Source organism: Trachypithecus francoisi, unplaced genomic scaffold (genome assembly GCF_009764315.1).
Source record: "Trachypithecus francoisi isolate TF-2019V2 unplaced genomic scaffold, Tfra_2.0 Lachesis_group21, whole genome shotgun sequence".
NCBI lineage: Eukaryota > Metazoa > Chordata > Mammalia > Primates > Cercopithecidae > Trachypithecus > Trachypithecus francoisi.
Genome location: NW_022681467.1, coordinates 12930206 through 12955960, shown reverse-complemented (window position 1 = coordinate 12955960; position 25755 = coordinate 12930206). Strand labels below are relative to the sequence as shown.

Below are 25755 nucleotides of genomic sequence, written 5' to 3'. Positions count from 1 at the left end.
AATAAACGTAATCCAGCATATAAACAGAACCAAAGACAAGAACCACATGATTATCTCAATAGATGCAGGAAAGGCTTTTGACAAAATTCAACAGCCCTTCATGCTAAAAACGCTCAAGAAATTCGGTATTGATGGAACGTACCCAAAATAATAAGAGCTATTTATGACAAACCCACAGTTAATATCATACTGAATGGGCAAAAACTGGAAAAATTCCCTTTGAAAATGGCACAAGACAGGGATGCCCTCTCTCACCACTCCTATTCAACATAATGTTGGAAGTTCTGGCTAGGGCAATCAGGCAAGAGAAAGAAATCAAGGGTATTCAGTTAGGAAAAGAAGTCAAATTGTCCCTGTTTGCAGATGACATGATTGTATATTATAAAACCCCATTGTCTCAGCCCAAAATCTCCTTAAGCTGATAAGCAACTTCAGCAAAGTCTCAGGATACAAAATTAATGTGCAAAAATCACAAGCATTCTTATACACCAGTAAGAAAGAAACAGAGAGCCAAATCAGGAATGAACTTCCATTCACAATTGCTTCAAAGAGAATCAAATACCTAGGAATCCAACTTACAAGGGATGTAAAGGACCTCTTCAAGGAGAAATACAAACCACTGCTCAGTGAAATCAAAGAGGACACTAACAAATGGAAGAACATACCATGCTCATGGATAGGAAGAATCAATATCATGAAAATGGCCATACTGCCCAAGGTTATTTATAGATTCAATGCCATCCCCATCAAGCTACCAATGACTTTCTTCACAGAATTGGAAAAAACTGCTTTAAAGTTCATATGGAACCAAAAAGAGCCCGCATTGCCAAGACAATCCTAAGTCAAAAGGACAAAGCTGGAGGCGTCACGCTACCTGACTTCAAACTATACTACAAGGCTACAGTAACCAAAACAGCATGGTACTGGTACCAAAACAGAGATATAGACCAATGGAACAGAACAGAGTCCTCAGAAATAATACCTACATCTACAGCCATCTGATCTTTGACAAACCTGAGAGAAACAAGAAATGGGGAAAGGATTCCCTATTTAATCAATGGTGCTGGGAAAATTGGCTAGCCATAAGTAGAAAGCTGAAACTGGATCCTTCCTTACTCCTTATACGAAGATTAATTCAAGATGGATTAGAGACTTAAATGTTAGACCTAATACCATAAAAACCCTAGAAGAAAATCTAGGTAGTACCATTCAGGACATAGGCATGGGCAAAGGACTTCATGTCTAAAACACCAAAAGCAACGGCAGCAAAAGCCAAAATTGACAAATGGGATCTAATTAAACTAAAGAGCTTCTGCACAGCAAAAGAAACTACCATCAGAGTGAACAGGCAACCTACAGAATGGGAGAAAATTTTTGCAATCTACTCATCTGACAAAGGGCTAATATCCAGAATCTACAAAGAACTCAAACAAATTACAAGAAAAAAACAAAAACCCCATCAAAAAGTGGGCAAAGGATATGAACAGACATTTCTCAAAAGAAGACATTCATACAGCCACAACAGACACATGAAAATAGCTCATCATCTCTAGCCATCAGAGAAATGCAAATCAAAACCACAATGAGATACCATCTCACACCAGTTAGAATGGCAATCATTAAAAAGTCAGGAAACAACAGGTGTTGGAGAGGATGTGGAGAAATAGGAACACTTTTACACTGTTGGTGGGATTGTAAACTAGTTCAACCATTATGGAAAACAGTATGGCGATTCCTCAAGGATCTAGAACTAGATGTACCATATGACCCAGCCATCCCACTACTGGGTATATACCCAAGGATTATAAATTATTCTACTACAAAGACACATGCACACGTATGTTTATTGTGGCACTATTCACAATAGCAAAGACTTGGAATCAACCCAAATGTCCATCTGTGACAGACTGGATTAAGAAAATGTGGCACATATACACCATGGAATACTATGTAGCCATAAAAAAGGATGAGTTGCGTCCTTTGTAGGGACATGGATGCAGCTGGAAACCATCATTCTTAGCAAACTATCATAAGAACAGAAAACCAAACACCACATGTTCTCACTCAAGGTGGGAACTGAACAATGAGATCACTTGGACTGGGAAGGGAACATCACACATGGGGCCTATCATGGGGAGGGGGAAGGGGGGGGGATTGCATTGGGGAGTTATACATGATATAAATGATGAATTGATGGGTGCTGACGAGTTGATGGGTGCAGCACACCAACATGGCACAAGTATATATGTAACAAACCTGCACGTTATGCACATGTACCCTAGAACTTAAAGTATAATAAAAATAAATAAAAAGAAAAGAAAAGAAAAAAAGAAAAAAAGGATCCTGGAAAACAAGGAATAGAAGGGAACTTTCTCAACCACATAAAAACTTATTTATGAAAAACAAACAGTTATCCCTATATCTGTTTGTCTATATTTTAAAAACAAGCTAAGTGAATCACTGAGTTAGTAAGCTCATAGGCTACAAGATCAATATATAAACAAAAACTTTTTCTATATAGTAGCAACAAACTATTGGAAATTAAATGTTTTTAATACCAATTATCATAGCATCAAAACATGAAATACTTGGGAATAAACATAATATATACAAGATCTGTACACTGGAAACCACAAAATAATCTTGAGAGATATTTTTTAAATCTCAATAAATGGAAATAAATACTATGTTCATCAATTGGAAAATTCAGTATTATTAAATTGATTAACAGGTTCAACACAATATAAATTCCAATGTAAATTCCAATATTAATACAATCCCAATATAAATTCCAACAGTCTTTCTCTTCTTGTAAAGGCTGACAAGTCAGTTTTAAAATACTTATGTAAATGCAGAGAAACTAGGATAGCAAAGAAATCTCTGGAAAAGAAATGTAGGGACTCACATTGCCTAATTTCAAGATTTCAAGAGTGTGGTATTGACATAAATTTACATATATAGATGAAAGAGATGGAATAGAGTCCAGAAATAGACACACAGAGAAATGGTCAATTTTCGCTAAAGGTGGCAAGGCAATTCAATGGAGAAAGAATAATATTTTCAAGAAATTGTACTAGAAAAATATACAAAGGAAATAAAAGACATTTACCTCACACTAGAATTCAGGAAAAATTCTTTTTGAAAAGGACCATACACCTACATGTAGGGGTTAAAACTATAAACACTGTAAAAGAAAAAATAGGATAAAGTATTGTGACCTTACATTAGGCAAGGATTTCTTACACAGAAAAACATAAATTATACAAGAAAAAATAATTGAATTTTATCAATTACTTTTTTACTGTTAAAAAGCAATTATTAAGAAAAAGCAAGCCATTATATATATACATAAATATGTGTATGTATACACACACATACATACATACATAGGTTAGTACAAAAACATATATTTCCTTGCTCTGTCAGCTGAGAGGCCCCATAAACAATGATACTCCAATAAGCACACCTAGCACCCAAGTCTTGGATTCTAATACTATTCTCCAATAAGTTAAAAGTCTTCCTTGGAGAAATGGATGATTCTAGGACTGAGGCAAGAAATGTACAAGGTAAGCCTGGCCGGGTGTGGTGGCTCACACCTGTAATCCCAGCACTCTGGGAGGCCCAGGCAGGAGAATCACTTGAGCTCAGGAGCTCCAGACCAGCCTGGGAAACACAGTGCAATCCCATCTCTAAAAAAAAAAAAAAAATACAAAAATTAACCAGGCGTGATGGCAAGCACCTGTAGTCCCAGCTATTGAGAGGCTGAGGTGGGAGGATGACTTGAGCCTGGGAGGCTGAGGTTGCAGTGAGCTGTGATCATGCCGCTGCACTCCACCAGCCTGGGCAACAGAGTGAGACACTCTCAAAAGAAAAAAAAAAGAAATAAGCCTGGAGCATCTTATACTACCGGAAAGTATGGAAGTGCTCAAAAATTTAAAAAAAGAACTCACAATGATGGGGATATATCAAAGGGCCACAAGGGCCAACTGAAAGAGCTCCCAATGGCCAAAGCAGAAACAATTTGAGCAACAAAATAAATAAAGCAGTATTAGACTACAACTAAAAGGATAAAATATCCATGAGTCCATACTGATAGAGATTCATTACTGAATGAATAAATAAATAGGAGGAAAAAGAAAATGTTTGCAAAAGAATTCCAAAAATATTAGCTATTCCATGCTCAAAAAGGTGAAGCATAACTCTCCATTCCTTAAGTGTGAGGTATGTATACTGACTTCTTTTTGAAGAATACAGTAAATGTGTAGGGTGAATAAAGAATACCTTTACTGTGGAAAAACCCAGCAAACACTACACTGTGTAAGGCATGTGACAGAAGTCAACATCAACAGCAATAAGTCATGGTCATAATATGTACCCTTGATATCGTATGATGAGAATGAAAATTTATCTCTAAGGCCTTCCACCTAAAAACCCATAACCCGTAATCATGACAAAAATATCATACAAATCTTAATTGAGGGACACTCCACAAAACACTGGACTAGTACTCCTCAAAAAGGAAATGGGCAAAAAAAACAAGGAAAGTCTGAGAAACTGTCACAGGCAAGAGAATCCTAGAAACACAACAACTAAAAATGTAATGTGGTATCCTGGATGGAATCCTGGAAGAGAAAAAAGACATTAGGCAAAAACTAGGAAAATCTGAATGAGGTATGGATGTCAGTTAATAATGTATCACTATAGGTTCATTAATTATGACAAATATACCTGCTAATTAAGACGCTAATTAGGGAAACTGGATATTAGCATATGAGAATTCTCTAAACCAGAGGTCCCCAACCTTTTTGGCACCACTGAGACCAGTTTCATGGAAGACAATTTTTCCATGGATGGGTGGGGAATGGTTTTAAAATGAAACTGTTCCACCGCAGATCATCAAGAATTAGATTCTCATAAAGAGCGTGCAACCTAGATCTCTCATATGCGCAGTTCACAATAGGGCTCCTGCTGCTATGAGAATCTAACGCCACTGCTGATCTGACAGGAAGCAGAGCTCAGGCGGTAATGCTCACTCACCCACCACTCACCTCCTGCTGTGTGGCCCAGTTCCTAACAGGCCACAGATTGATACCAGTTCGGGGCCCTGGGGTTACGAATCCCTGCTCTAAAATATCTTCACAATTGTTTTGTAAATCTTTAAACTGTTCTAAAATAAGTTTATTAAAGAAAAATGGGGCCAGGCACAGTGGCTCATGCCTGTAATCTCAGCACTTTGGGAGGCCGAGGCAGGTGGATCACCTGAGGTCAGGAGTTCAAGACCAGCCCGGTCGACATGGTAAAACCCTGTCTCTACTAAAAATACAAAAAGCAGCTGGGCATGGTGGTGTGCATCTGTAATCCCAGCTATTCTGGAAGCTGAGGCTAGAGAATCGCTTGAACCCGGAATGTGGAGGTTGCAGTGACCTGAGATCACACCACTGCATTCCAGCCTGGGAGATAAAGTGAGACTCCATCCCAGAAAAAGAAAAATGGGCCAGGCATGGTGACTCACACCTAATCCCAACACTCTGGGAAGCCGAAGGGGGCAGACAGCTTGAATCCAGCAGTTCAAGACCAGTCTGAGAAAAATGATGAAACTCAGTCTCTACAAAAAAAAAAAATAAATATATATATATATATATATATACAAAAATTTGCCAAGCATGGTGGTACAAGCATGTAGTCCCAGCTACCCTGGAGGCTGAGGTGGGAGGATCGATTGAGCCTGGGAGGTGGAGGCTGCAGTGAGCCATGATCATGCCACCACTCTCCAGCTTGGGAAACACAACAATACCCTGTCTCAAAAAAATGAAAATAAATAAGTTTTATTAAAGAAAAATCAAACCACAGTCTGGGAGAAAGATTTTATCAAACATATTATCTCTTAAAGGACTTCTATCCAGAATTTATTTTTAAAAATCCATACAATGCAGTAAGACAATCCAAAGTTTTTAAGGGGCAGTTTTACACAGATTGCAAATAACACATGAAAACATGCTTAGCATCATTAGCCATAAAGTGTCTCTTATTGACCAAACTCTATTCAAATTATCCTGAACTATTTTTCAACTGGGCTAGACTTTTGGACTTCCATGTTTATCTCTGCACTGTTCAACTTTAATAAGAATCTTGCTAAATCAGTCTGACAAGATACTCCCACCCTTGATATCTGGTCATCCTCGATATTTAATCAGATTCCTCATTCTCCACCATCCCCCAAGTGACATCTCATCACTGTGGTCTGTGTCCAGCAAGAATTCTGTTAGGTCGATGTCGATTTAGCCAGAATCTCCCCTTACCTGTGATGTTTCCTCTTGGTAATTTTCCATCCACTGACCCTCACCCAGCTTTTTAGCTATAAATTGTCACTTGTCTATGCTGTATTCAGAATTGAGCCCAATCTCTCTTCCTCACTAGAAAATCCCATAGCAGTTGATATGGTCTGGATGTTTTGTCTCCTTCCAATCTCATGCTGAAATGGGACCTCCAATGTTGGAGGTGGGCCTAGTAGGAGGTATCTGGGTCATGGGGGCGGATCCTTCATGAATAGCTTGGTGCTCTTCTCAAAGCAATTAGTTAGTTTTCACTGTATGAGTCCATGTGAGATCTGGTTGTTTAAAACAGCCTGTCACCTCTTCCCTCTCTTTCTTGCTGCCTCTCTCACCATGTGATATACCAACTCCTCCTTTGTCTCCCACCATTATTTTAAACTTCCTGAGGTCTCACCAGAAGCTGAGCTGATGACAGATGCTTGTACAGCCTGCAGAGCCAAGAGCCAAATAAACCTCTTTTCTTTATAAATTATCCAGCCTCAGGTATTCCTTTATAGCAACGCAAAAGCAACTAATACAGCAGTGGTTCCTACAGCTATCACAATAGTTCCTCCCTTGAAAAAAGTCTGCCTTACTACCTTTCACAAGGGTCATAAATTATTATTTCATTAACAGTAGTCATTAGGGAAATGCAAATTAAAACCACCAGATACCATTATATAACCACTAAAATGACTAAAATTTAAAAGACTGACAAAACTAAGTATTGGCAAAACTGCAGATCTATCTATGGAAATCTGAATGAATTATATACATTGCTAGTGAGAACGCAAATGGCAAATTGTTTAGCAGTTTTCTTTAAAGTTAAGCATACACTCACCACAGACTCAGCAATTCTACTCCTAAGTATTTTACCTGTGAGAAATCAAATCATATGTTCACATAAATTCACATAAAGTCTACATAAAGATATATATATATTCCTGATACACCCAGCAATATGGGTGAATCTCAAAAGCATTATGTGAGTGAAAGAAGCCATTCACAAAAGATCACAAACTGTATAATTCTATTTAGAATAAAATCTAGAAAAGACTGATCTATCATGACAAAAAGCAGATAATGGTGGCCAGGGGACACTGATGGAGAGGATTCACTGTGGATAGGTATGAGGGAAATTTGAGGGTAATGGAAATGTTATATATCATGACTGTACTGGTGGTTACACAATTGTATGTATTTGTCAAAACTCATTAAATTGTACACTTACCACTGATCAATTTTGTTGCATGTAAATTATACTCCAATAAAGTTGACAAAAAAGTAGTATGCCTATTACTTGACATAAACTAATCAGCCTATATACTAACTTGCCCCTTATAAATAATAAAGTCACTTTTCAAGGGTGAGACAGGAGGATCACTTAAGATCAGCAGTACAAGATCAGCCTGGGCACCACAGTAGGACCCGATCTCTCCAAAAATTTTATTTTAAATAGCTGGGCATGAGGGTGCATGCCTGTAGTCCCAGGTACTCGGGACAGAGGTCAGGGGGACTGCTTGAGCTCAGGAGCTCTAACCTACAGTGAGCTATGATTGCACTACTGCGCTCCAGCCTGGACAACAGCATGAGACCTTTCCCTAAAAAAAAAATAAATTTAAAATAATATGTGAGAAGAGAAGTTTAGAGAAAAAACAGTAAAAAGAAATTAACAAAGCCTCCAAGAAATAGGGGACTATGTGAAAAGACCAAATCTACATCTGATTGTTGTACCTGAAAGTGATGGGGAGAATGGTACCAAGTTGGAAAACACTCTGCAGGATATTATCCAGGAGAACTTCCCCAATCTAGCAAGGTAGGCCAACATTCAAATTCAGGAAATACAGAGAACGCCACAAAAGATACGCCTCGAGAAGAGCAACTCCAAGACATATAATTGTCAGATTCACCGAAGTTGAAATGAAGGAAAAAATCTTAAGGGCAGCCAGAGAGAAAGGTCAGGTTACCCAAAAAGGGAAGCCCACCAGACGATCAGCAGATCTCTCGGCAGAAACTCTACAAGCCAGAAGAGAGTGGGGGCCAATATTCAACATTCTTAAAGAATTTTCAACCCAGAATTTCATATCCAGACAAATTAAGCTTCATAAGCGAAAGAGAAATAAAATCCTTTACAGACAAGCAAATGCTGAGAGATTTTGTCACCACTAGGCCTGCTTCACAAGAGCTCCTGAAGGAAGCACTAAGCATGGAAAGGAACAACCGGTACCAGCCACTGCCAAAACTGCCAAAATGTAAAGACCATCAATGCTAGGAAGAAACTCCATCAAATAACGAGCAAAATAACCAGCTAACATCATAATGACAGGATCAAGTTCACACATAACAATATTAACCTTAAATGTAAATTGGCTAAATGCTCCAATTAAAAGACACAGACTGACAAATTGGATAAAGAGTCAAGACCCATCAATTTGCTATTTCCAGGAGACTCATCTCACGTGCAGAGGCACACATACGTTCAAAATAAAGGGATGGAGGAAGATCTACCAAGCAAATGGAAAACAAAAAAACCCAGGGGTTGCGATCCTAGTCTCTGATAAAACAGACTTTAAACCAACAAAGATCAAAAGAGAGAAAGAAGGCCATTACATATTGGTAAAGGGATCAATTCAACAAGAAGAGCTAACTATCCTAAATATATATGCACCCAATACAGGAGTACCTAGACTCATAAAACAAGTCCTTAGAGACTTACAAAGAGACTTCGATTCCCACAGAATAATAATGGGAGACTTTAACACCCCACTGTCAACATCAGACAGGATTAAAGAGACAGAAAGGTAACAAGGATATCCAGGAATTGAACTCAACTCTGCACCAAGCTGATCTAATAGACATCTACAGAACTCTCCACCCCAAATCAACAGAATAGACATTCTTCTCAGCACCACATCACACTTATTCCAAAATTGACCACATAGTTGGAAGTAAAGCACTCCTCAGCAAATGTAAAAGAACAGAAATTACAACAAACTGTCTCTCAGACCACAGTGCAATCAAATTAGAACTCAGGATTAAGAAACTCAATCAATACTGCTCAACTACATGGAAACTGAACAATCTGCTCCTGAATGACTACTGGGTAAATAACGAAATGAAGGCAGAAATAAAGATGTTCTCTGAAATCAATGAGAACACAGAAAAAACATATCAGAATCTCTGGGACACATTTAAAGCAGTGTGTAGAGGGAAATTTATAGCACTAAATGCCCACAAGAGAAAGCTGGAAAGATCTAAAATTGACACCTTCACATCACAATTAAAAGTATCAGAGAAGCAAGAGCAAACACATTCAAAAGCTAGCAGAAGGCAAGAAATATTTAAGATCAGAGCAGAACTGAAGGAGACAGAGACACAAAAAACCCTTCAAAAAATCAATGAATCCAGGAGTTGGTTTTTTGAAAAGATCAACAAAATTGATAGACCGCTAGCAAGACTAATAAAGAGGAAAAGAGAGAAGAATCAAATAGATGCAATAAAAAACAATGAGGGGGATATCACCACTAATCCCACAGAAATACAAACTACCATCAGAGAATACTATAAACACCTCTACGCAAATCAACTAGAAAACCTAGAAGAAATGGATAAATTCCTGGACACATACACTCTCCCAAGACTAAACCAGGAAGAAGTTGAATCCCTGAATAGACCAATAGCAGGCTCTGAAATTGAGGCAACAATTAATAGCCTACCCACCAAAAAAAGTCCAGGACCAGATGGATTCACAGCTGAATTCCACCAGAGGTACAAGGAGGAGCTGGTACCATTCCTTCTGAAATTATTCAATAGAAAAAGAGGGAATCCTCCCTAACTCATTTGATGAGGCCAACATCATCCTGATACCAAAGCCTGGCAGAGACACAACAGAAAAAGAGAATTTTAGACCAATATCCCTGATGAACATTGATGCAAAAACCCTCAGTAAAATGCTGGCAAACCGAATCCAGCAGCACATCAAAAAGTTTATCCACCATGATCAAGTGGGCTTCATCCCTGGGATGCAAGGCTGCTTCAACATATGCAAATCAATAAACATAATCCAGCATATAAATAGAACCAACAACAAAAACCACATGATTATCTCAATCGATGCAGAAAAGGCCTTCGACAAAATTCAACAGCACTTCAGGCTAAAAACTCTCAATAAATTAGGTATTGATGGGACATATCTCAAAATAATAAGAGCTATTTATGACAAACTCACAGTCAATATCATACTGAATGGGCAAAAACTCAACGTATTCCCTTTGAAAACTGGTGCAAGACAGGGATGCCCTCTCTCACCACTCCTATTCAACATAGTGGTGGAAGTTCTGGCCAGGGCAATCAGGCAAGATAAAAAAATTAAGGGTATTCAATTAGGAAAAGAGGAAGTCAAATTGCCCCTGTTTGCAGATGACATGAGTGTATACATTTAGAAACCCCACAGTCTCTGCCCAAAATCTCAAGCTGATAAGCAACTTGAGCAAAATCTCAGGATACAAAATCAATGTGCAAGAATCACAAGCATTCCTATACACCAATGACAGACAAACAGAGAGCAAAATCATGAGTGAACTTCCATTCACAATTGCTTCAAAGAGAATAAAATACCTAGGAATCCAACTTACAACGGATGTGAAAGACCTCTTCAAGGAGAACTACAAACCACTGCTTAACAAAATAAAAGAGGACACAGACAAATGGAAGAACATTCCATGCTCATGGATAGGAAGAATCAATATTGTGAAAATGGCCATACTGCCCAAGGTAATTCATAGATTCAATGCCATCCCCATCAAGCTACCAATGATCTTCTTCACAGAATTGGAAAAAACTACTTTAAAGTTCATATGGAACCAAAAAACAGCCTGCATTGCCAAGACAGTCCTAAGCAAAAAGAACAAAGCTGGAGGCATCACACTACCTGACTTCAAATTATACTACAAGGCTACAGTAACTAAAACAGCATGGTACTGGTACCAAAACAGAGATATAGACCAACGGAACAGAACAGAGCCCTCAGAAATAATACCATACATCTACAACCATCTGATCTTTGACAAACCTGACAAAAACAAGAAATGAGGAAAGGATTCCCTATTTAATAAATGGTGCTGGGAAAACTGGCTAGCCATATGTATAAAGCTGAAACTGTATCCCTTCTGTACACCTTATACAAAAATTAATTCAAGATGGATTAGAGACTTAAATGTTAGACCTAAAACCATAAAAACCCTAGAAGAAAACCTAGGCAATACCATTCAGGACATAGGCATCAGCAAGGACTTCATGTCTAAAACACCAAAAGCAATGGCAACAAAAGCCAAAATTGACAAATGGGATCTTATTTAACTAAACAGCTTCTGCACAGCAAAAGAAACTACCATCAGAGTCAACAGGCCACCTACAGAATGGGAGAAAATTTCTGCAATCTACTCATCTGACAAAGAGCCAGAACCTACAAAGAACTCAAACAAATTTACAAGAAAAAAACAAACAACCCCATCAAAAAGTGGGCAAAGGATATGAACAGACATTTCTCAAAAGAATACATTTATACAGCCAACAGACACATGAAAAAATGCTCATCATCTCTAGCCATCAGAGAAATGCAAATCAAAACCACAATGAGATACCATCTCACACCAGTTAAAATGGCGATCATTAAAAAGTCAGGAAACAACAGGTGCTGGAGAGGATGTGGAGAAATAGGAACACTTTTACACTGTTGGTGGGACGGTAAACGAGTTCAACCATTGTGGAAGACAGTGTGGCGATTCCTCAAGAATCTAGAATTAGAAATACCATTTGACCCAGCCATCCCATTACTGGGTATATATCCAAAGGATTATAAATCATGCTACTATAAAGACACATGCACACATATGTTTATTGCGGCACTATTCATAATAGCAAAGACTTGGAACCAACCCAAATGTCCATCGATGACAGACTGGATTAAGAAAATGTGGCACATATACACCATGGAATACTATGCAGTCATAAAAAAGGATGAGTTCATGTCCTTCGTAGGGACATGGATGCAGCTGGAAACCATCATTCTCAGCAAACGATCGCAAGAACAGAAACCCAAACATTGCGTGTTCTCACTCATAGGTGCAAAGTGAACAATGAGAACACCTGGACACAGGAAGGGGAACATCACACACCGGGTCCTGTCGTGGGGTAGGGGGAGGGCAGGGATAGCACTAGGAGATATACCTAATGTAAATGACGAGTTAATGGGTGCAGCACACCAACATGGCACATGTATACATATGTAATAAACCTGCACATTGTGCAAATGTACCCTAGAACTTAAAGTATAATAAAAAAGAAAAAAAGAAAAATAAATAAAATAATATACATAAATGTTTTAAGTGGTCATCTGATCTTCTGATGTAACTCATTTTGCATAATTAATAATCATGTCCACTAAGTAGCCAGTGATCCTTTTAAAATCTGTCAGACTCTGTCACTCTTCTATTCATAAACCTACAATACTTTCCCATCACACTTAGAATAAAATCCAAAGTCCTAATTTTCAACATTTACAAGGCCCTATATGATCTGACCCTTCTCTCTCTCTTCCAATCTACTCTCCGTATTCTTCTCCCTTACCACACTCCAACCCACACTGCGATTCCCTGAGCACACCAAGAACACCCCTACCTCAGGGCTGTTGCATCTATTATTCATTCATTCCTTTGAGATGCTGAGCTTCGTGAGAGATTCTAGTGAAAGAAGAGGGCCCATAAATATATACTGCATGTGTGTGTGCATGTGTGTTTGTGTGTGTATAAAGATGCATGTACATGTATGCATAAATACCTGAGGTCCCATGGTGATTAGTATTACAAAGAAGAAGTGGAATATGAAGGGACAGTGGGGTACTTTTCCCCCTGAACAAGAACTCCCTTCCCCAACATCTTCATATGGCTCTCTCTCCATTTCATTCACGTCTCTGTTCAAAACCCAGCTTTATCAGAGAGTCCTCTCCTTACTGACTTACCTAGAATAGCATTTCCCCAGCCATTCCCAACCATTCTCTTATCTCTATTTTATTCCTCTTTGTGGCACTTTCCACTACCTGACATTATACATAATTTTTGTTTGTCTACCTCTCCAAATAGAATGTAAGCCCCTTAAACATAAGAATTTGTCTTTTTAGGTGCTATATCCCAATATGCAAGGCAATGCCTGGCACATGGCAGGTATGTAATCAGTAAGTATTTGCAGAATGAATGAATAGCAGTTAATTGTGACTAGATATAAACAGAGTAATTATTGTGAGCTATAACCCCTTAAGCAAGTTGATACTTATTAATTCTTATAGATTGCTCCTATAGAGAAATGTCAGGAAAATGTAGCGGAGTGTTAAGAATCTAATCTTTTCATGATTAAAACAAGAGAAATTAAACAAACTTAGGCAACAGTATTTTCTATTTCTAAAAACTGGAATTCTAAAAGCAAAATATATTTTAAGTTTACTCATAACTTTTCAAGGAGACACAGCTTTAAAAAGTGAGACACTCTTTGACTAATCAATGCAGCAAAGAGAGGGCAGAAAGGCCAAAAGGCAAGTCAGGAGCTACTCTCCCACAACGACATGGAAACCCTTTCCTATTAATGAAATTTTGGAACCCCAAGCCAAGGCAAAAATCTGCAAGAAATCTGAAAGAAATCTACTCTTTCACTATAAACCACAACTTGTATTACCCATTTAAAGTCCTTCGCTGAAAGCATAAAATAATATAAGAACTGTTTGCAAGGCTCCAGGTATACTGTACCTCTGAGGATCTATTATGAGACCTCTATTAACAGCTCTTACAGATGCAAACAATTTAGTTTTCAAATGTTGTACAAAAACTAGACTGGCACATTATAAAATCATTTTTATATAAAATGATTTGTGTTTATCCAATTTCCAATCTTCCCTTAAGAAGAAGTCAGACATTAACAGGAAATTACTAATATGTTAGTACTTACACTCTGTCAGTCAAGTGCAAATTCAACAAACACATCATTAGATACATGAAATAAAGTAGAATATATAACTCTTGTTAAAAATTGAGTGTCCTATCAAAATCATTTTAATTGAGTTTGTGACCAGTCCAGCCAATATGATGAAATGCCATCTCCACTAAAAATACAAAAATTAGCCAGGCGTGATGGCAGGTGCCTGTAATCTCAGCTACTCGGGAGGCTGAGGCAGGAGAATCACTTGAACCTTGAACCTGGGAGGTAAAGGCTATAATGAGCCAAGACTGCACCACTGCACACTCCAGCTGGGTGACAGAGTGAGACTGTCTCAAAAAAAAAAAAAAAAAAAATCATTTTAATTACTAACTTCATTGATAAGCAGGTATTTTAACCTTCAAAACCCGAGAAAGGTGGGGGAAAAGCTTTTGAAATGAACTTACTTGCATCTTTTTAAAAGGGTTACAAAAACAGGATATGTACTCCATGTCATTATACTCTTTTTCAAACTAACACTAGTAAAACTTGTATAATATGCCTATCTTAGCTAGCACTACTCTAAGAATTACTAATTTTCTGGAATCTCAACATCAGTTTTCATTTACAAGATGAATGGAGGCCAATGAAACTGTATTACTGACCAAAAAAAATCATTTGGGGATTTTTTTTGTTGTTTAGCAGCCAATTAAGTTCAAATTTTCAATAATTGAATGGTTAAAAGATTTCCAATTTAGATTCCTCTGTGGTAGTATAGATTAAGAGTCATTAATTCAACAAAAATTTATTGGGCACCAATGTACCAGGCAAATCTTTTCTGTAAAAGGCAAGATATATAAACTAGTTCAGGCTTCATGGGCCACATAGGCAATGCTACTACTGAGCTCTGCCACTGTAGCACAAAAGCAGCCAGAGAAAATACACAAATGAATAAGCATGGCTATGTTCCAATAAAACTTCATATATGGATACTGAGATACGAATTTCATATACTTTTCTGGTGTCATGAAATATTATTATTCTTTTGATTTTGTTTCAACCATTTAAAAAAGTGAAAATCATTCTTAGTTTGCAAGCCATTCAAAACCAGGCATCTGCCCAGATTTGGCTTTCAGGCCATAGTTGGCCAATCCTTGATCGAAACCATGGGGATATAGCAGTGGACGAAACAGAAAAACATTCTTACCTACATGGAGCCTCAATTCTAGCCAAGGGAGACAACAAGAAATTAAATACATTAGATAACATATCAGAAGTAAACAAGAGAGTGAAAAAATAAAACAGGTAAGTGATGGGAGTACTGGGGATGGTCAGAGGGCTTTTATTAAAAAGAAAACTATAGCAGTAGTTACAATTTATTTTTCCTTTTTTTTTGGACATAATTTCAGACTTACAGAAAAGTACAATAGTCTAGTATCTAGACTATATAAAGATCTCCAAATTTCAATAACAACCCAAAAAAGGCAATTTGAAAATGGGCAAAAGACTTGAACAGACATAAGTAAACATTTCTACCAAAAAAATACACAAATGGCTACAGGCACATGTTAATATATTCAACATCATTGCCATCAGAAAAATGAAAACCAAAACCACAAAGATTTTACTTCACATCCACAAGGACAGCTATGATGACAAAAACAGAAAATAACAAGTGCTGACAGAGATGTAGAAAAATTATAACCTTGCATATTGCTGCTGCAAATGCAAAAAGGGTTTGTTCAGTTGCCATAGAAAAAGGTTCAACAAAAAGTTAAACAAAAGGCCAGGCGCGGTGGCTCATGCCTGTATTCCTAGCACTTTGGGAGGCTGAGGCAGGCGGATCACTTGAGGTCAGGAGTTCGAAACCAGCCTGGCCAACAGGGTGAAACCCCATCTCTACTGAAAATATTTTTAAAAATTAGCCGGGCATGGTGGTGGGCGCCTGTACTCCCAGCTACTCGGGAGGCTGAGGCAGGAGAATCGCTTGAACCTGGGAGGCGGAGGTTGTGGTGAACTGAGATGGTGCCATTGCTCCAGCCTGGGCAACAAGAGCAAAACTCCGTCTCAAAAAAAAAAAAAAAAAAAAAAAGTTAAACATAGAATTAATTATCATATGACCTAGCAATTTCACTTCTAGGTATATACCCAAAAGAATTGAAAAAAGTTACTCTAATATTTATATAAGAGTATTCCCAGCAACACTATGTGCAATTGCCAAAAGGTAGAAACAACTCAAATGTCCATCAACGGATGAATGGATTTGGAATGAAACAAACTGTGACAGATACATGAATAATGTTGAATACTGCTCCCCCAAAAAATGAAGTACTGATACATGCCACACTGTGAACAAACTTCAAAAACATTATTCTAAGTGAAAAAAGTCAGACAGAGAAGGCCACATAAATGGCATGATTTCATTTATATAAAATATCGAGAAAAGGCAAATCCATGGACAGAAAGCAGACTGGTGGTCAACAAGGGAGAAAGGATAAAAGAATGAAGAGCAACTGCTTGATGAGTATGAGGCTTCCTTTGGGGAGATAAACATGTTTGGAACTGAAAGTGGTAGTTACACAATACTGTGAACATTTTAATGCCATGGGATTATGCATTTTAAAATGCCTCATTTTGTATTATAAGAATTTCACTTCAATTAAACAAAAAAGGCAGACACAAAAGAATACATAATATATGATTCCATTTACGTGAAGTTCTAGAACAGGCAAGACTAACATATGGCAATAGAGGTCAGGACAGGTGTTACCCTGAGGTGACTGAAGGGGGCACAGGGGGCCTTCTGGAGGGCAGAAATGTTCCGTTTGCTGATCTGGGTGCTAGTGGCACAGGACTACGTTCACTCTGAAAAGAATTCATGGAGCAGTCCCCTTAAAATAAATGTGTATAGTTTTCCGTATGTATACACACAAAAAAGGTTTTGAGACTATAAAATTCTCAAAATAAGATTGCAAATTTTTAAAAACCTGTTACCATTGTGAATTAAAGGGTCCAAAGGATCTCTCTGTATTATTTCTTATGCCTGCATGTATCCACAATTAACTCACAAAGTTTTTTTTGAAGAGTCAAAGAATTAAAATTTCCAGACTGCCATCCCCAAAGATTCTGGTCCAGGCCATGTGAGTTGAAAGCTAGGGAATCATCATTTTTTAAAATAAGCTACCTCCAACAATTCTAATCCAGCCCTCACCTTGAGGAACTCCAACTTAAATGAATTCATCAGCTGCTTAACTTCACATTCTCCATGAACCACATCTTGAGGGGGCTTGTAAAGGCATCTATCGCAACAGCACAGAGGATATTGGGAGTAAAAAAGCTACAAATGATCCATGAGAGACTACAAAAGCTAACCATTCTGGGGCTAGGATTCAACCCCGGAAAAAAAATTAGATGAACTGGAGAAAAGTTAATAAAATGGGAGACAGTCAATGGTAAACAGACATAGAAACCTTTCTGGGCAATCATCACAAATACAGCCATACATATTATACACACACCAGGGACTTTCCTTATGTTTTCCATTAAGATGTAATGCAATCAAGATAAGATAAATGACGTTGGAAGCTTAATATCCTTTAGGAAGTTATCAAGACAAAGTGTGAAAATCAGTGCAGTATGCTTGGACTTACAGTATATTCCTTCATCACAAACAGTAAAAACAATATTTCACTCCTGAGACTAGAGGTAAATAAAGAAACAATTTGGTTCAACCTTATTTGGATCACAGAGGTTTGGGATCTGCTTTGGCCTCAGGTCAAAATTCTTTGGAGTGATATACTTTGGTGTTAGTTCAAATTGTTTCAATGAGGATTTTTTGAAAAGTCTAGTTTGATTTGAAGTTCATTTTCAAAATAAGAAGTTAATATTTAAGTCCAATTCCTATTCTGAAAAATTAAATCACAAGCTCATTCCAGCTTTATTATTAGTTTGGTAGAAATCCCTATTACAACAATTTGCAACCTCTAGATCATTAAATTAATGAGCATTAAACCATACATTCATTTCCCTGGCCCTTGCAACAAGACAAAAGTTGGCATCTCTGTCCAAGACTTATTTCCAGCTGTACCTTAAAATGAAGTACAGTGCTACACAAGCTCCTACACTCAAAAGAACCAGCTGTCACTCAGCTCTGGCAGATTGTAGGCCTGAGAGAATGCATGCTCCATGAGGCCAGATCTCATTTTTGCCAAGAGAATTTAGAAGTCCAGATGCTTATATTAGTCTCCTCATTTTTACATGTTGACAACAAACTCCAATTTTTAAAAGCTAGTCTATGGGCCAATCAACACGCATCTGTGAAATGTCTCTTTTGCAATCTCTGGCCTACATCACTTTGTAAGATTAAGAAGGTCCAGATGCAAGCTTCTCCAGTGCAAAATCTATGCTTGCATAAGTCTTCAGTTTTCCATACAATTCAGGTTTCAGGGAAAGTAGCTCTCTGACACAAATGACAGTCCTAACAACAAATTTTATTATCATGCTTAAATATTTAAAATATTCAATTACCTCTTGCTACTTAAAGAAACAACTAATATGGAAGTAACCTGTACTGCAGTCTACCAAGAGTCCACTCACCTTTACTAAAAAGAGCCAGATTAGTGGTCAGAAATGCTGCATATCTTCTGATTACAACAAACAAAATTTGTAATACCTTTTTCCTTCTCCAAAATGAGTCAGATGAACTTTCTACTCAGAGTCCATAGGAAGTCCTGGTATTTTTCTCAAATACCAGAAAACTAATAAAATACCATGGTATTTTTCTCAAATATCATTAGTATAGACAACTTCATCTACAACTTTACCCAGTGGTAGACTGCCTATCAAGATAAAACATGACTTTTTTTAGAACCAGTAATTTGTAGCAAACACACACACATACACATTCCCCATACACAGAAGTGCATGGGAGGTAGGGCTATAATGTTCAGGTAACATGCAAAAATGGCAAAGATATAATCAGGTAAAATAATTATAGGATAATAAGAATCTGTCTATAAATTAGATAACCAGCCCCCACATAGGCAAAAGTTGACTCTTCCATTGCCACTATGAACGTTAATGACTTCAAGATCAAGAAAGTAAGCACATGACATAAAATAAGTATTAAATTTTGAAGAAATCCTGGCATCCAAATGGACAGGGTTTACAGAAGAAAAATTATTTGGTAAACATAGATACAGTAACAAGATAACCAACTCACATTATCTGTTCAAGTACCCTGCCCAGGAAATTAAAATTACTAGACCCAGGACTTGCCCTTCCATCTTCTCTCCCAGCGTGCCCATTCACCATTTCTCTGCACTTATTTTAGGATATAGAGGATGGGCTTGAAGAATGTAAATCTATCAATTATACTGCACTTTGTTCAGTTCTGGAAAAAATGCTCAATGAAAAGGAGGTAAAACTACGGCAAAACAATTTTTATTAGTAATAAATTTACTGTGTTAACTTTGTTTTCCATGACAAAGTAATTAGAGAATATGGACAATAATAGAGATCTGCAACATAGAAGCCACTAGAGGATTATTAATTCCTTCTAAGTTTTGGTACGAGATTGATCTAAAAACAGAATTTTCATAACTGGAGCTAACTGGAAGTCACATTATTTGTTATCATGGGACTACAGAAAGCAAGGTCAGAAAGAAGCTAGACTTAACATCCAATTTAATATCCAGTTTGCAAGTAGTTGCTAACTGCAGCTTAAAATATTTCCAGGGAAGTTATTATATCCATGTGAATATGAACATGTTGTGCCAAAAACACAGAAAACATGCAGTTCTCATACAGCAGAGGGTGATTTGCCATTATAAACACTCTCAAGTTAATGCTTGTATAGGAAAAGTAGTAGATATTTGCAAACTCATTTTCGGATCACTGAAAATTAAAGCCAGAAAGCCTATTTTCAGCCATGTATTGAAAAAAAAGGCACATGAGATTATTTCTGTAGCGATGCTTCCTGTTCTTAGACTTATTCTCAGTCACATAAGAACATTTTCACCCAAATACTGGCCAATTATAAACAATTAAGACATGCTTTAGTGAGCTATATATTATTATGTTTGAGGTTGTAGCCAATTAATATTACATTTATAAAGTGTAAAAAGTTCAAGAATTAATGAACTTTAACCAATAAGTTTCAGCAGGGTTAGCCACAAAATACTTTTATTGGGTCCAAATGAAGTATCTTTCCTTCATTAATACAGAACCACAGGGCATACTTGGAAATCTGAGGTTCAATTATCTAAAAAAAGTTCCTAAGGAAACAAAAAACTTTCCATTTTTGTTCTGTTACTGCTCCTAAACGACAAGGTATTCTTTCTTTTTTGGCATTCTCTCTTTTCTCCCTATCTCAGGACATATTTACAGATGCACTGGCTGCTTTACAGACATGCTAAAGGTTCTTGCTGCAGTTGATCAAAGTTGGAATGTTTGAGGAAATTACTCAACTTAGACAGCCTGGAATTATATCTAGCCAAATAGTTCGAGCACTCTACTTTTAATATGTGTTAAAGTGATATTTTAGCTATCCTGGATGTAAGCTGAGAGAACATTTGTTTGCATCACATTCTGTGAACACTTGAGTCAAATACAGTATGCTGAATACCAGGTTTTAGTTTCTGTGACAGTTCATTTTTTTTAACTATTCAATTTATAAAAGACAACATATTTTATTTTTAAAAAAACCCTCACACAGCAACATATATAGTAGAAACTAAGGCTTTTTATGATCTTCTTAAAGTGCCCAAGCTTTTCTGGAAATGTCAGAAAAAATTGAACCAATGTTAATATTTGTTCATTACAGCATTTGTTAATCTGACATAAAATATTCTGTCCAAAAATGGAAACTTTTTTTTACTTTTTCTTGCACTGCCCACTATGAGCTCAATAATATTTTTATTATTTAAAATATTTTCATAAAAAGGCACTGCACATCTGCACTCACCTCCTTTCTATTACTAATCTGCCTAATTTAAAAAGACACATATAACATTATTAAGCAGAAAAATGACATCACAACAGTTTTTCACATTTTTTTAATTGAAAGTCACAGAATTACAGTACAGTTACTTGTCAAAAACATAACACAAATCTCTAAAACAAAATATTGGCTTCAATAAACTTTCACATCTGAAATAGTTTTAAACTTTGTTTTACTTGGATTATTTATGATGTCCAGGAAGAGGTTAGCACACACAGTACCTGAAATTGTCCTTTCCACAAGAGCTACAATAGAAAAGACAAATGTAGCTGTTTCTCCAGTACTGCCAAATTTGGCAGCCACTTATACTTCCCTTCAACCTAAATAAGTATACCTTTTAACCATATTGACAATAAAATCACTCAAAAAGAACCTAACAGACCATGGAATTATGATAATTTAAACCATCCTTTTATCAAATAACATGGTCAGAACTGGAGAGGAAAGAGGGATAATGGTAACTTTTAAGTCCTCTACTAAGCTTTTTTTAACAAAAAGACTTCCAACCCACTAGAAAATGTCGCTAACATTTGCACATACTCCAGAAAAGGGAAACGTAAATAAATTCCCCACTCTGAATGTGTTACAGCGCTGATGCCCTGTGTTACACTACATGCGTGTCATGAACTGTCAGGAAATGTGTACACCATGCAGGAGGCTGGACCCTGAGCGAGAATGACTGCCAGTAAAATATGCCTGGCAATGGGAATGGCCAAAGAACTTCTGTCAACTGGTATGTCTAAGATTCAACTTTAAGCTGATTTCTATAGTGAGGTACAATCCTTCATTATTCTAACACTTAGGTAAAGAACACATGAAAGAGAGAGAGGAGAGCAAGATTTAGAATCTTGATGAGAATCTTAAAAATTATGTAACTTAAGTTTCTTCCTCTTTCTTTTCCAGATTCTGAATAAAGGGGTGGATTTGAGAGATGGAAAAAAACTTAAAATCAAAAGGTAGTCTTTGAAATTAAACACCATCATACCAGCCTGTGATTTTCCAAACACAGAAAAATCTTATTAGCCTACCTCCTTCATTACCAAGAGCAAAACAAACAAAAACAGTAGATGTTAAGGTATAAACCTAATGCTGCAAATGATACAGATCCAAACAAACACAAATACACACACACACATACACGCACACACACAGAATGATTCAAAAATCACAACACTATAAATTCTAAGACCAATGAATCTAATTAAATCCCTTTTGTGTAATATCCCTATTAATATAGGACTAGAAGACATTTTACACTCAAAAATCCAAAAGTCTAAATTGCTTCCACATAGTCAAAACACAGGATTTCCACTAACTCCACCACACTACCATATGTGGCTTTCTGTAGCTCAAAACTGAATTCCAAAATGAAGTATATTTTTGAGAGTAACAACTCCCAGAGAAAAACAAGGGCACACATATAGAGTTCCATGCTCCTCAGGAATTGCTAGGTCTGATCTTGGACCCTCTCTTCTACTAGATTCAGCCAGAATGAATATATCTGATGAGATCCACATACCTCATCAAGAAATGGCTGGAAAAGGCTAAAATAGTTCTTCATGGTCCCATTACTACAAAGTAAAAGCATGACGAGCTGTATACTCAAGTGTTTTGACATGGTCAAAAGCTGACACCAGGTTTGCTACAGTGTAAAATTAATCTAGAATGTAATCACTGATTCCGTTTTCTTTTTATTCTTTAAAAAAAAAAAAAAGGTCGTTGGGGAAGAAATCACTGCTTTTCCATTAAGCAGGTACTTTGTGCTAGAGAGCATGTGTCATTTCTAGGGTCTCAGAAAAAGAACAGATGTATCTATGTGTAAACACAAACAGTAAGTTACAAGTTGCCCCTTAGTACTAAAGGCAAGAATCAGCATCAGTACTCAAAAAAGTGTTTTAAAAAGAGCGTAACTTACTTTTACTGTCCCAGGCTAAATGGGCTCTGTCTGGTGCTTCTTTGTCTGCACATGGCCACCCACAGCCTGTCTTCTAATTAAATCAATGCTCTAGCAGCAGAACAAGCAAACAAGTTGCCTCCCATCTGCGTACAGCTCTTCAGGACACATTTCCCTTGTTCAGAAGGTGGAAATTCTTGGGAGAGGTGATTTTCTCTGCCTCTTCACAAGAAGAACATGGATACTTGGCTGGATGCAACTCCATGAAGTGTAACTGTGTGTGTACACCTCAAAAAATAAAACAAAAAATGCAGAGAAACATAAAGACTCCATAAACAGCTGGAATACACAGAAATACTGAAGCACCACTGGGAATACTGCTAAACAGACAGGCAAAACAGGGTCTTTGAAATAATCAATAATATCAAGTTAAGAAAAAAAAAAGGAAAAAAGAGCACCTAAGGTCAAAACTCAAATTTCATGCAAGGAAAACACTGTAAGTACTACAAAAGAAAAAAGGTAAATCTTCTCCTTCACATACATAGAAACATGCCCCCTCTTACAGAGAATAAAAGATATTATCAATGAAAGAGAAAAATGAGATTTTCAAGGGTGGTAGATCTAAAATTAGACTCACCAGCCACATCATAATTAATGAGCACTTACGTAAATGTGAGCTAAATGCATCAAGCTGTCTTTCCAATGTGGTCAGCTCTACTGGGGGGCAGGGGGTGCTGGGGAAAGAGCAAGGGACCACTCTGCTTATGAAAATATAATTTCTACAACATTAAAAATGTATAGGAAACTGGAGATGCTCGTTTATTTAAATGATTTTAAACTTCCCAAATTACAGAAATGACCTTAAAGCAGATGACCCTCCTTTTTTGCAATAAAAACCAAATGACTGAAGTAGGGTTGGGAGCAGGGTGTGGTTAAGCATCTGCTCACAAGAAAACTTGTTATAAGTTTCATGAGGGAAAAGGGAAATGTATCAGCCCTTTCCAATGTCCCCTTCCATCCTAGGTATGCCCACATGCCATCAGGAAGCCACACCATCTCCATGATCACTAGGCATTTCAAGGACTGGCAGTCCTTAGAAGTTTTTTCTATCTCCCTGAGGCACACAGACAATTTCAGCCAGAAGTATAAAGCCCAGGGAAGAGAATATGGCCAATTCCTGCAGCTGCACAAGAGGCCTGGGCTGGGGTCCACTCACAAGGAACTACTCAAGTGTGACCAACATTCCCATTCTGGAGATGCCTGCCTTAAAGAAATGCAGACCTGGCTGGGCACGGTGGCTCACACCTATAATCTCAGCACTTTGGGAGGCCGAGGCAGGTGGATCACTTGAGGCCAGCAGTTCAAGACCAACCTGGGCAACAAGGCAAAACCCCGTCTCTACTAAAAACACAAAAAAATTAGCCAGGTGTGGTGGCGCACACCTGTAGTCCCAGCTACTTGGGAGGCTGAGGCACGAGAATCGTTTGAACCTAGGAGGTAGAACTGCAGTAAGCCAAGATCATACCACTGCACTCCAGCCTGGGTGACAGAGCAAGAATGTGTCTCAACAACAACAACAACAACAAAAATGTAGAGATACAGACAACTGTATAACAGTATTATATATAATAATATAAGTATATAATGAAAATACCTACTTTCTTTCTCTTACATACCAAAATATCAGTCATCTGAATACGAAGTTATTCTTAAAGGACTTCCCTAGAGTTTACAAGCAAGCAATATTTGTATTACACAGAGATCCAAAGACAATGAACTGTTTTTAAAAGAATGACTAAAAACTTGGCCCAATATAATCTGCTCTATAAACACTAAAGCATTTGGACAATACATGAGTTTTAAGCATGAATCAGCATCTTCCCCGACCATAGGGAGCTTTAAAGCATGAATCAAGTGAACAAAAAAATTCACAGTCCATTTTTAATAACATAAGTTCAACAAAAGATTTTTAACAAAGGAATCTGTATAACTTGCCTTTTACTATATAAAATGTAAAAGCTATTACTATCACTATTTTTTTTTTTTTTTTAGACAGAGTCTTACTCCGCAGCCCCAGGCTGGAGTACAGTGGCGCAATCTCGGCTCACTGCAACCTCTGCCTCCCAGGTCCTGGTTCAAGCAATTCTCCTGCCTCAGTCTCCCAACTAGCTAGGATTACAGGAACGCACCACCATGCCCAGCTGATTTTTGTATTTTTATTAGAGACGGGGTTTCACCATATTGACCAGGCTGGTCTTGAACTCCTGACCTCATAATGTGTCCGCTTCAGCCTCCCAAAGTGCTGGGATTACAGGCATGAGCCACCGTGCCTGGCCCCATCACTATTCTTAATACACAGTATTCTACCTACCAAAATAATCAGTTTTCTGAATGAATTAACCAAAATTTCTCAAAGGTTACAACAAGATCTTCAAAATATCTGCCAAATTCATCAGTTTTCTCATGAAAGATTATAAATTACCTCCCAAAAGTCTGTCATTCATATTTCACCTATTATTACTCATTAGACTTTTTTAAACCAGGTCTTCGTACTTTTTCAGAAAAACACCAATGTGCAAAACGAGCTT

At 37.4% G+C, this 25755-nt stretch overlaps 1 protein-coding gene across 3 annotated transcripts in view; it reads right to left on the bottom strand.

Annotated features, from left to right (window-relative positions):
- TASP1 (taspase 1) overlaps nucleotides 1-25755 on the bottom strand; it is a 275867-nt gene that overhangs the window by 229285 nt on the left and 20827 nt on the right. The window contains exon 5 of one of the 3 annotated variants that reach the window (XM_033185587.1): nucleotides 23189-23455. The exons of the other annotated variants lie outside the window; for them this stretch is intronic. The gene's annotated coding sequence lies outside the window, so the exon portion shown is untranslated. The remainder of the gene's footprint in view (nucleotides 1-23188; nucleotides 23456-25755) is intronic. 3 annotated transcript variants of the gene reach the window in all.